Source organism: Chrysemys picta, chromosome 6 (assembly GCF_011386835.1).
Source record: "Chrysemys picta bellii isolate R12L10 chromosome 6, ASM1138683v2, whole genome shotgun sequence".
In the NCBI taxonomy this organism is placed as follows: Eukaryota; Metazoa; Chordata; order Testudines; family Emydidae; genus Chrysemys; species Chrysemys picta.
Window position 1 is genome coordinate 16840615 of NC_088796.1, and position 13173 is coordinate 16853787.

Genomic DNA, 13173 nt, shown 5'->3' on the forward strand with positions numbered 1-13173 from the left:
CCTGGTGCAAGAAAATATTGGTCTCTTACATGGAAACCATGTGTATCTGTAGATAGTATATGATGGGCTGTGACTAGGGTGACCAGATGTCCCGATTTTATAAGGACAGTCCCGATTTTTGGGTCTTTTTCTTATATTGGCTCCTATTACCTCCCACCCCCTGTCCCGATTTTTCACACTTGCTGTCTGGACACCCTAGCTGTGACTGGGAGGTAGTGATTGGATTAGGAGCCAAAAAATGATTAATTTAGCTAAGGGTATTGCCAACCTGGGTCTAATGGAACATGTATATTTGTGCCTTGTTATCAGTGTAAATAAATTTACTCTCTAACTTGGGGGGAGGTGAAAAGGTTAATTGGAAAACAGCTAATCAACAGCTGCACTGAAGCTTGCTGATAAAAGTTGATTACTTTGACACTTAATTGGCTCCTTTAAAATAGAGGTTCCAATTTAGAAACAGTTATAAAAAGGTATTTGAATATGATATTGATGGTGATATTGCAGGTGGGATGTGTATGAGGGACAGATGATGTGGAAAAAGCTGAAGTACTTAATGCTGTTCTTGCCTTGGTCTTCACAGACAAGGTCAGCTCCCACACTGCTGTCCTGGGCAACACAGTATGGGGAGGAGGTGAGCAGCCCTCAATGGTGAAAGAACAGGTTAAGGACTATTTAGAAAAGCTGGACATGCACAAGTCCATGGGTCCAGATCTAAAGCATCCAAGGGTGCTGAAGGAGTTGGCGGATGTGATTGAAAAGCCACTGGCCATTATCTTTGAAAATTCATGGCGATTGGGGGAGGTCCTAGATGATTGGAAAAAGGCAAATATAGTGCCCATCTTTAAAAAAAAGGAAGAAGGAGAACCCGGGGAACTACAGACCGGTCAGCCTCACCTCAGTCCCTGGAAAAATCATGGAGCAGGTCGTCAAGGAATCCATTTTGAAGCACTTGGAGGAGAGGAAGTTGATCAGGAACAGTCAACATGGATTCACCAAGGACAAGTCATGGCTGACCAACCTGATTGCCTTCTATGATGAGATAACTGGCTCTGTGGATATGGGAAAAGCAGTGGATGTGATATATCTTGACATTAGCAAAGTTTTTGATATGGTCTCCCACAGTATTCTTGCCAGCAAGTTAAAAAAGTATGGATTGGATGAATGGACTATAAGGGGATAGAAAGATGGCTAGATTGTCGGGCTCAATGGGTGGTGATCAACCGCTCGATGTCTAGTTGGCAGCTGGTATCAAGCGGAGTGCCCCAGGGGTCGGTCCTGGGGCCGGTTTTGTTCAACATCTTCATTAATGATCTGGCTGATGGGATGGATTGCATCCTCAGCAAGTTCGCAGATGACACTAAGCTCGGGGGAGAGGTAGATATGCTGGAGGGTAGGGATAGGGTCCAGAGTGACCTAGACAAATTAGAGGATTGGGCCAAAAGAAATCTGATGAGGTTCAACAAGGACGAGTGTAGAGTCCTGCTCTTAGGACAGAAGAATCCCATGCACTGCTAGAGGCTGGGGACCGACTGTCTAAGCAGCAGTTCTGCAGAAAAGGATCTGGGAATTATAGTGAATGAGAAGCTGGATATGAGTCAGCAGTGTGCCCTTGTTGCCAAGAAAGCTAATGGCATATTGGGCTGCATTAGTAGGAGCATTGCCAGCAGATCGAGGGAAGTGATTATTCTTCTCTATATAGCACTGGTGAGGCCACATCTGCAGTATTGTGTCCAGTTTTGGGGCCCCTCACTACAGAAAGGATGTGGACAAATTGGAGAGAGTCTAGCGGAGGGCAATGGAAATGATCAGGGTGCTGGGGCACATGACTTATGAGGAGAGGCTGAGGGAACTGGGGTTATTTAATCTGCAGAAGAGAAGAGTGAGGGGGGATTTGATAGCTGCTTTCAACTACCTGAAGGAGGGTTCCAAAGAGGATGAAGCTCGGCTGTTCTCAGTGGTGGCAGATGACAGAACAAGGAGCAATGGTCTCAAGTTGCAGTGGGGGAGGTCTAGGTTGGATATTAGGAAACACTATTTCACTAGGAGGGTGGTGAAGCACTGGAATGGGTTACCTAGGGAGGTGGTAGAATCTCCATCTTTAGAGGTTTTTAAGGCTCAGCTTGACAAAGCCCTGGCTGGGATGATTTAGTTGGTGTTGGTCTTGCTTTAAACACAGCCTCCCCGGGAAGGCATGAGACCCTCCACTACACACGGTGCTCCCAGCCCAAGCTGGGGCACAGCCCGTCCACCCCAGGTGAGGCACAAAGGGGGGACTGTACCTCTCCCCGCGGCAAGTGGTCCCTGGGTGTCTTCCATCCCTCCCACAGCCCAGGGTGGCAGCGCTCTCCAGCTCTGCTCGTGCAAGTGAATGCAGCGTCGGCCACTCCCCTCCCTGACATGGGACGGAGGCAGCGGGGCAGCCGAGATTGGGAAGGGGCTGGGATGCTCCCAGCACCTTCAACAGCTGCTGCACCTGGCCGCAGCTCACAGCACCCCCAGGCGGGCTGATTCGGAGGCTCACCCTGCTCCAGCCCCACACGCTGAGTGGCCAGCAATCTGCACCAGGAGCCTGGCCACCCACAGGGTAACTTTTAAACTTTTAACCCACTTTTAAGCACCTCTACAATGCCAGCACTCCTTGGAACGTGCCTACTGTGCCTAATTGGAAATCCGGCCCTGATTCCAGGTGAGTTTGAATAGCCTGTGATGCCATGTTTCCACTGCTATTTTTAGCAAGCTCGCTAGATTAAAGTTAGGCCTGGTCCACACTAAGCCCCCAGTTCGAACTAAGATACGCAACTTCAGCTACGTGAATACCGTAGCTGAAGTCGAAGTATCTTAGTTCGAACTTAAAAGTACTTACCGCGGGTCCACACGCGGCAGGCAGGCTCCCCCGTCGACTCCGCCTACTCCTCTTGCAGAGCAGGATTACCGGTGTCGACGGCGAGCACTTCTGGGATCGATTTATCGTGTCTAGACAAGACACGATAAATCGATCCCAGAAGATCAATTGCTGGCCGCCAAACCAGCGGGTAAGTATAGACGTACCCTTAGTGTGAGTAGGTCTTCATGAGTTGCAAATTACACCTCTAATTGCAGTGTAAATGCTTCAGCAAACTCTGGAAAATTTGGTAAACAGCAGCATTTGCTAAATATTTTTTTTTATTGCAATATGAAGCCTCTTCATAAATATTTTGGCCAAGACCAGTGTTATTTCTTCCCCTGTGAAATCACCAGAGCAGAGGATAGTGTATCTAACCAAATCTCCCACTAACAGCAACTCATGGCAATTATTTTCTTGTACCTGATCTGATGTGGAGGAGGCCTCTCTGTGTGGAGAAATGTTACCATCTTAAATGCTGGATTTTTAAAAATGAAACCCCCCTCGCCAGTTACATGCATGAATAGTAACATATCCTCCCATAGGGCCGGTGACACTGCTGTAGGGCGGAAAGCACAAAAAGTTCTCTTTTCTTTGCATCCACCACTCAGAGGCTAGTCAGTTGCAGTCCTTGTGCAGACTAATCACTCCAAGGGGTCAGAGTGGATCAAGTGGGACATGGCCTCACCCTCTCCCTCAGGCAGCAGAGATGTCTGGGTACAGAGAGGTGTGCAAGTTGCATCCCTTAATGTGGTGTAGAAATGATGACATTCATCTTGTGTTGCTGGGAAGCTCAATGGCATTTGGAGCTCCAGCACTCTGGCCTGTGCCTTATAGGAATGACAGAGCTCTTATTGCAGAATCTATTTGAGTTGCATAGAAACATGATGGCAGCACTCAGCAATGCAGTGCTGTGTCCCTGAGTTGCTCATTATCTGCAAGGATTGAACCTGGGAATCTTAACACGCTGAGACTCCACTGCCGGAACTAAAACAGGTTTCAGAGTGGTAGCCGCGTTAGTCTTTATCAGCAAAAAGGTGTCCTGGTGGCACCTTAGAGACTAACGCATTTATTTGAACATAAGCTTTCGTGGGCCAGGGCTGGCTCCAGGCACCAGCTTGCTAAGCAGGTGCTTGGGGCAGCCACTCCAGAGAGGGGCGGCACGTCCAGCTATTTGGTGGCAATTCGGCGGACGGTCCCTCACTCCCGCTCGGAGCGAAGGACCTCCCGCCGAATTGCTGCTGCAGATCGCGACTTTTTTTTTTTTTTTTTTTTTGTGCCGCTTGGGGCGGCAAAAACCCTGGAGTCAGCCCTGTCGTGGGCACAGGCCCAACAAAGAAAGTAACAGAATGCCACTAGCCATCACCTTCTGCCCCCAACTAAAACCTCTCCAGCGCATCATCAAGGATCCACAATCTATCCTGAAGGACGATCCCTCACTCTCACAGATCTTGGGAGACAGGCCTGTCCTCGCTTACAGACAACCCCCCAACCTGAAGCAAATACTCAGCAGCAACCACACACCACACAACGGAAATACTAACCTAGGAACCTAAAGCTTATGCTCAAATAAATTTTAGTCTCTAAGGTGCCACAAGTACTCCTCATTCTTTTTTCTTTGAACTAAAACAGCCACCTCTATTAGCTAAGGTTGCAGGAGGCTCTGCAGCCTCTCTCTGTGTGTCCCGGCCAGAGTGGCACATTGAGTGGGTGTGGGTCACACACGCTGATAGGGGACTCTGGAACTTCTCCAATTTAGCATGTCAAAAAATCAGTATTTCTATCTGAAACCTCAAACATCTGCTACATTTCAAAGGAGGGAAGCTCTGCTTAAATGGGCCTTTTCCATCGGTAACTTCTAGGATCGGTATTGCACACTGATGGAGTAGGCCAAAGAATATACTGGGTCAAGCTCTAACTTTAGCAGCTTTCTTCTCGAGGCAGCAAAGCATGGAGAGGCTCAGCGGCATGACTGCAGAGATATACAATCCTTCTCAGAGCCCTGCGGCATGGACTGAAGAGAAGCTGACAGGAAGAGAGAGTGGGTGTGGGAGGGAGACTAAAATGGAATGAAAGAGTTTATGCTTCTATTGATTTCTTTTCCTTTTCTCCCTTTTTAAGGGAGTGCTTAAACAAACAAAACCCTGCATAGAAAAATAGACATTCAGTAACGTGAAAGTTCCAGCTTTAGCTGCAAAACTCTGGAGAATCAGATTTAAAAATGTAACATCCCTTTTTCCAACTTTCTGTCAGACACCTGTCAGTCTGGAATATCCCCAGGATGGTGTTAGAGAAATGCCCGGATTTACTGAAATTAACCACAGGTACGTACTTGTTTAAAAGCCTTGTGTTTGCAGTCAATAAACTTAGTTGAAAAAGAGAAATACCCGGTATAAAAATGTGGTTGACAAGACAATACATTAATCAAATACAAGCAAAAGGTCTTCTCATTTCACTTAAACAGCTGAAGTTTTTGAGTAAAGATGGATCATGTGGGAAGAACTAAGAAAAAATAATGGACATATATTTTATAATTATAAGTAGGGCTGGTAGCACATTCTTTATTGAAACAGTTTTTTGACGGAAAATTGGGTTTTTGAGAAAATTTTTTTCAAAAAGTGTGTGTGCTTTCTGAGAAAATTTTTGATTTTTGTTTTTTAAAAAACAAAACAAACAACAACAACAAAAGAGAAAAATACCCTGCCACCTGCCCCTTTTGGATTTCAGCTGGACTATGACATATTGTGCATTGTAGTTTGAGTGCCTTATGCGCCCATAGGACAGGCTTCTGACTGGCCTACATCTCCCATCATGCATCATGGCCATGAGACTGCTGCATTCTGGCTTATAGAGGAGGATGAGAGCACGAGGCACCCACACTACAACTCCCACGGCACCACAGCCCCATTTCAGAATCAAAATGTTTCAATTCTTTTGGCCCCAAAAAAGTTTTTTTTTTCCCATGGGAATCTCCACTGCCCCCCAATTTTCTGACCAGCTGTAATAATCGGCATCCTGGCTGTAACCGATTGCCTCGATTGCATCCGCTCTGCTGTATGCCACTACCCTCCCTTTCTTTTATTACTTGTATAAAAAACAACAATCCCTGTACCTGCCAACCTTTCTGTTGATCTAGGATTAAAAACCCCCTAACAACTAAACCACCATGCTCTCCTCATGCTACTGCCATTGGATTTCATCATTTCTGCTCTGCCCACAGGGAAAGATGATATGTTGTAATATCTAAAGATAACAGTGTGCATAAAGGATGAGTTTAAAATAAAACATAAATTGCACACATTCCTTACGTCTCCATGGGCACAGCTGAGCGTAGCTTCCACCCTGATTTTATTTGCTCAGGTTGCGTTTATGCTCAGTTTGGGCTCATTATCTGAGCTTATTTATTTCTTTAGATGTAAAATACAGAATGTTCATTGTAGGGAGCAGGGCTTTCCCACAATTTATTTCATTTTCTGCCACATTATAACCATCTTGTGACGTGTGTTGATGACATGCTGATATTATAGCTTACCACTTAACGTGTAAGTGTTTATGATATTCTGTACAATACAGTGCACCTTTGTATTGCACATCAGGGAAAGCATCTCAATCCACTGTATAGTCAACTAAACTAATAAAAATTACAAGGCTAATTTAATAATTGAACTGTAGCACCTTCCATAAGAGGATTTTACACTATTTTAAGATGCTTGTGAGGACAACGTAGAAAACACTCTGGGTGAAACTGGAGTTAATGGCAAAACTTTCATTGATGTGAGTGGAACCAGGATTTCACTCTCTGGATCTAATCCTACAAGGTAGGGAATTCCAGAACTCAAGGAAACAGTTAAATAAGGCTCAGATGCTTCCTTTCTCTGGTCTGTATTGGGTATGAATGATTTTTAGGCTGAAGGAAAATGTGTGAGCTGGACTATCAAGATGGAAAAGCAATAAAGGACTTCTTAGGATAATAGAAGAATCTGCCGTCCCAATAGTGTGCCTAGACCTGAATCCAAACCACAATGTGTCAAAATGAGGGCGAAGATAGTCATAAAGCTAATGGCAACAGAGAGTCCTGTGGCACCTTTAAGCCTAACAGATGTATTGGAGCATAAGCTTTTGTGGGTGATGCATCCGATGAAGTGGGCACTCACCCACGAAAGCTTATGCTCCAATACATCTGTTAGTCTTAAAGGTGCCACAGGACTCTGTTGCTTTTTACAGATCCAGACTAACATGGCTACCCCTCTGATATAAAGCTAATGGGACATTCTTGCAATAACCTTTCCCTATAATATCAGCAGTAGAATATAAAGATCTTCTTTTAAATGAAGGTGTCACAGACACTTAAGTACAGGTGATCACTCCAGGGATCTAAGCCCTGGTCTACACTATGAGGTTAGGTCGAATTTAGCTGTGTTAGGTTGATTTTATAAGCAATGCGTCTACACAACCAACCCCGTTCCGTCGACCTAAAGGGCTCTTAAAATCGACTGCTGTACTCTTCCCTGGCGAGGGAAGTAACGCTAAAAAAAAAAAAAAAAAAAATCAACCTTGCTGGGTTGAATTTGGGGTAGTGCACAGGAAAAGCCCTGGGAAATTTTGAATTTCATTTCCTGTTTGGTCAGCACGGCGAGCTCAGCAGCACAGGTGACCATGCAGTCCCAGAATCGCAAATGAGCTCCAGCATGCACCGAACGGGAGATGCTGGATCTGATTGATGTATGGGGAGAAGAATCTGTGCAGGCTGAACTCCGATCAAATTGAAGAAACGCTAATATATATGCCAAAAATCGCACAGGGCATGGTGGAAAGAGGCAACAACAGGGACACACAGCAGTGCCGTGTGAAAGTTAAGTAGCTCAGGGAAGCCTACCAAAGGAGGCAAACGGTCGCTCTGGGTCAGAGCCCCATACATACTGCTTCTATGATCAGCTGCATGGCATTCTAGGGGGGACCCTACCACTACTCCACCACTGTCCGTGGACCTGCAAGGGGGGAGTCTCACGCAACAGGGAGGAGGATTTTGAGGAGGAGGAGGAGAATGAGAATGCGCAGACAAGCGGAGAATCCATTCTTCCCTGGCAGCCAGGACCTTTTCATCACCCTGGAGCCAATACCCTCCCAAGGCGGGCTCCTGGCCCCTGAAGCCAGAGAAGGCACCTCCGGTGAGTGCACATTTGTAACCTATAGGGTTTAAAAGCAATTGTGTTTAAAATTTGATTTGCCCTGAAGAATCGGGATCCATTCATGGCCAATACAGCTACTGGAAAAGTCTGTTAACGCATCTGGGGATGGAACAGGAATCCTCCAGGGACATCTCCATGAAGCTCTCCTGGAGGTACTCTGAAAGCCTTTGAAGCAGGTTTCTGGGGAGGGCTGCCTTATTTCGTCCTCCATAGTAAGACACTTTACCACACCAAGGCAGTAGCAAGTAGTCTGGAATCATTGCAGTACAAAGCATGGCAGCGAATGGTCCTGGATTTTGGTCGCATTCAAGCAACATTCGGTCTTGCTCTTTCTATGTGAGCCTCAGGAGAGTGATATCATTTATGGTCACCTGGTTGAAATAGGGGAATTTTTGTAAGGGAACAGTAAAAGGACCCCATTCATGCTGGGCTGTTTGTGCTTGGGTAAAAGGGATCATCCCTGAGCCACGCGGTGTGGGGCGGGGTGAAGGAATCGTCTCAGAGAATAGCCGCACTGTGAGATGGGGGGAAGGGTATGCTGCTCATCCACCTGAAAACTGCAGCCCCTCCTTTTAAATGGCAAACCCAACCTATTGCTTGCTCTGGGAAAGTAGGGTACTGCAGTTTGAAACCATTCCCACATGTTATGAAGGCTGAAGAAGCCAACCCCGCGTACTCTTTGGCTTACCATGGCTGCCTGGAAACCCAATTCTGTTGCCCAACCGTGCGTGTTCAGTCACTATACCGGCAGGCGCTCAATATAAAAGGCAAAATGCGACCTTGTACCTAAAGCACAAGTGCTGTCTGCTGTGAATTGCTTGATTCACTGTGAAAGAGTCTCCCTTTTGTTCTCAGAAATGTATCTTCTTATATTCTACTCTCCCTTTTTATCCCCCTGCAGGTGCAAATGTTTCTATGCTCCCCCTATCATCTCCGTCCCAGAGGTTATCGCAGATTAGAAGGTGAAACAAACAGACACTCGCGCTGACACGTTTTCTGAGCTCATGCAGTCCTCCTGCACTGATAGGGCACAGCTGAATGCATGGAGGCATTCAGTGACAGAGGCCTGGAAAGCATTAAGTGAGCGTGATGAGAAGAGGCAGGAGGCGATGCTGAGGCTAATGGGGGAGCAAACGGACATGATCAGGCATCTGGTGGAGCTGCAAGAAAGGCAAGAAAAGCACAGACCACTGCTCGTCCACTGTATAACTGCCTCCCCTCCTCCCCATGTTCCATAGCCGCTCACTCAGACACCCAAGAATGCCGGGGGTGGGAGGCTCCAGGCACCCAGCCACTCCAGAGGATGGCCCAAGCATCAGAAGACTGTCATTCAAATTGTTTTGATTTGTAGTGTGGCTACAATAAGCCATATGGCCTTGTCGTTCCCTCCTCCCCCACCCCACCCGAGCTACCTTGTCAGTTCTCACTTTTTTTTTTAAATTAATAAAGAAAGAATGCATGGTTTCAAAACAATAGTGACTTTATTTTCTTTTCCAGCTAGGCAAAGAAAGGGTTGGGGGGAGGGTGGTTGGCTTACAGGGAATTAAAATCAACAAAGGGGGCAGGTTTGCATCAAGGAGAAACACACACACCTGTCACACCGTAGCCTGGCCAGTCATGAAACTGGTTTTCAAAGTCTCTCTGATGTGCAGCGCGCCTTGCGGTAATTTAATTGCCCTGGTGTCTGGCTGCTCAAAATCGGCCGCCAGTCCAGGCTGCCTGTGTACAGCTTCATGAGCCCTGGGAGCAAGGGGTAGGCTGGGTCCTCAAGGATAACTATTGGCATTTCAACACCCCCAATGGTAATTTTCTGGCCTGGGAAGTAAGTCCCTTCTTGCAGCTGCAAGAACAGCCCTGAGTTCCTAAAGATGCGAGCCTCATGCACCTTTCCCGGCCATCCCATGTTGATGTTGGTGAAACGTCCCTTGTGATCCACCAGTGCTTGCAGCACCATTGAGAAGTACCCCTTGCGGTTTACGTACTGGTTGGCAAGGTGGTCCAGTGCCAAGATAGGGATATACGTTCCATCTATCGCCCCACCACCGTTAGGGATCCCCATTGAAGCAAAGCCATCCACTATGACCTGCACATTTCCCAGAGTCACTACCCTTGTTAGCAGAAGGTCAGTGATTGCATTGGCTACTTGGATCACAGCAGCCTCCACAGTAGATTTGCCCACTCCAAATTGATTCCCAACTGACTGGTAGCAGTCAGGCATTGCAAGCTACCACAGGGCTATCGCCACTCGCTTCTCAACTGTCAGGGCAGCTCTCATCTTGGTATTCCTGTGCTTCAGGGTGGGGGAAAGCAACTCAAAGTTCCAGGAAAGTGGCCTTACACATGCGAAAGTTTCGCAGCCATTGGGAATCATCCCATACCTGCAACACTATGCGGTCCTGCCAGTCTGTGCTGGTTTGCCAGGCCCAGAATCGGCGTTCTCCTGTATCAACCTGACCCACTGCTGCCATGATGTCCCAATTGCCACATCCCGTGCTTTCAGGATCATCTGTGTCCATGTCCTCATCACAGTCGTCCTCGTGCTGCTGTCTCTTAGCCAGGTTCTGCTCATACTGCAGTATAATGCGCGAGATGTTTACAATGCTCGCAACAGCAGCGGTGAGTTGAGTGGGCTCCATGCTTGCCATGCTATGGTGTCTGCACGGGTAACCCAGGCAAAAAGGCGTGAAATGATTGTCTGCCGTTGCTTTCACGGAGGGAGGGGAGACTGACGACATGTACCTAAAACCACCCGCGACAATGTATTTGTCCCATCAGGCACTGGGAGCTTAACCCAGACTTCTAATGGGCACTGGAGACTATGGAGATTGTGGGATAGCTACCCACAGTGCACCGCTCCATGAGTCGATGCTAGCCACGGTGTCAAGGACACACTCCACCGACTTAATGTGCTTAGTAGGGACATACACAATTGACTGTATAATAAAGATTGACTTCTATAAAATCGACCTAATTTAGGAGGTGTAGACATACCCTAAGAGAGGAGTTAATAACCGCTGTAGGGTAGGCACTCCATGTTAGCACCATTACTTAGTGGTCAAGGACTGATAAGGCAGGTAGTGGCCTGCAATTGCATAGCTAACACCATTAGCACAGCTCCTATTCTGATTTATATCTGCCTTTTAGTTTCCTCAGTGTATAAGAAACCTCAGCTGCCAGTAAGATCTGAGTAGGCTGTTGTCAACAACACGTGAGCATTTTTGTGCTGGAGATGTCTATAAGGGCCTGAGGGATAGACTCCCTTGTGGTTACTTTAGTACCCCAAGAGAATGCAGGAAGGAAGTGCCTTTAAGTGTGCCCCTGAGGCTTGGCTTTCCTGACTCATAATATTAAATCCAGAGCTACTGTTTGAACAAACAAGTCACCTGAGAGGAATAGGATCTCTACAACATCTCCTCTCCTGTGCCTTAGCCGCTGTGTCCAAGAAGTCATAAAATTAACTTACTGCACTAACACCTGCACCCTAGTCTCTAATAAAGTAATTAAGTGACGTGTCCTCCAGACTGCAGAGACTTTGAATGATATTGGCTTCACCTTAAAAATCAGACAACATGACATCCTTTGATGGTCTAAAATTAACCATCTGTATAGCTAGCCACTTTACATGGCATTTATAAACAAAGACGACAAAGACTTGTTGAATTTTATCTCAGAGGCTCCAGTCATTGGGGAAATTATAATCGCTGAGTGTGGAAAGAAATCAAAAGTACTTTAGGAACTCATTCACAGCTCATTCAGGCATTCCCCAGGTGGAATACACTAACTATTTTCACAGTGGCAAATTTTGGAGACAGAGTGAAGATATCAGATCTAGCAACAGTCATTAGAATAATTGAAACAACAATATTGCAAAATAGACATGGCAATGTTTACAGCTACAATAGTGATCCACAGTTTCTTTCACAAATAACTACTCCAAAGCAAGTAATTATATAATCAGGGGAAAAATACTAGCTTCTCTTAGTCTAGTTGTTAAGAATAATCTCTCTTATACTTCAGTGTCAAGCTCTCTGGAGGACTGGAAAGACCAACTGGATGTCCAGCTATCCTGAAGATGAAAAAATGTTCACATCTCAAAGAAGAAGAATCTCTCCCTGTATTATCAAGCTCAGACTCTTTCTATTCCCCTCTAGTTAAAGCAGCTTTGTAGTAATTCTGACACATATTAGTGATGCAGAAGGATGAGGGCTCTGCAATCCAGCTCATTTGGCATTATCGTTAATGACATGATTTTGGGGACAGTATATCAAAGTCTGTAAGTGAAATGAGCAATGAAAAAAAAAATCTAACAATTGATCCCTTTTGGGGCCTGTGTTAAATCTCAGCCAGTCTGAGAAAGCACGTGGAGTTAATGTAGCTTTTATTAGTATATGCAAGTGTAGGACAATGTGGTGGTCTTTGTCCCTCACTAATGGCTGTAGCTGAGTCTAGGACAATTGTCAGCTAATGGAGTTACTCCTTTGGCTCAAGAGGCTTTGGTGTTGGAAGTCCAGGGTTCAATACCAGCTGATAACAAATGATGGCTTTGGTGGGTGGGGAGTATTACTCAAGGAAACATATTGATGCCATTAGTGATCTAGCCCGGTCCACATTAGCTCTGTGTTATGTACTAGAAGATAAAACATAAGGGTCAAATACTCAGTCTTTACTCACTCCTGCAAGCTGTCAGGACAGTGGGAGTTTATTTGAGAAAGCACTGAGTAAACACTAAGATCTGGCCCTGTCTGAGACGAAAGAATCCCACGTCTTACTATTTTATTAGGAAATCCTTGACAATGTGTATGTAACTTTATGTGCATGTACCCTTCCGCATACCTGGGAAGTGAACCCTTATAAGTAGGGCAAAACCCAGCACATGTACAAAAATTCTTTCTATGCCTTAATTTCCCCATTTGTAAAAAGAAGATAATGATACTGACCTCCTTTGTAAAGTGCTTTGAGATCTACTGATAAAAAGTGCTCTATAAAAGGCAGATATTATTAACTAATGGGCCTCTACATTTCCATTAAGCAAAGTGCTTGCCAGTGTAAATACCACAACACTGAAGATGTATTACTATTTGCTGAAATGAATGGTGCATTGTG

The 13173-nt window shown here is 45.9% G+C and overlaps 1 long non-coding RNA gene across 1 annotated transcript; it reads left to right on the forward strand.

The window, feature by feature from the left end:
* Positions 1-656: 656 nt before the first annotated feature.
* Positions 657-9513, forward strand: LOC135984201 (uncharacterized). Its single transcript, XR_010602099.1, has 3 exons — positions 657-2686; positions 5135-5205; positions 8972-9513. It is a non-coding gene; the product is annotated as an uncharacterized LOC135984201 (long non-coding RNA).
* The last annotated feature ends 3660 nt before the right edge of the window (positions 9514-13173 follow it).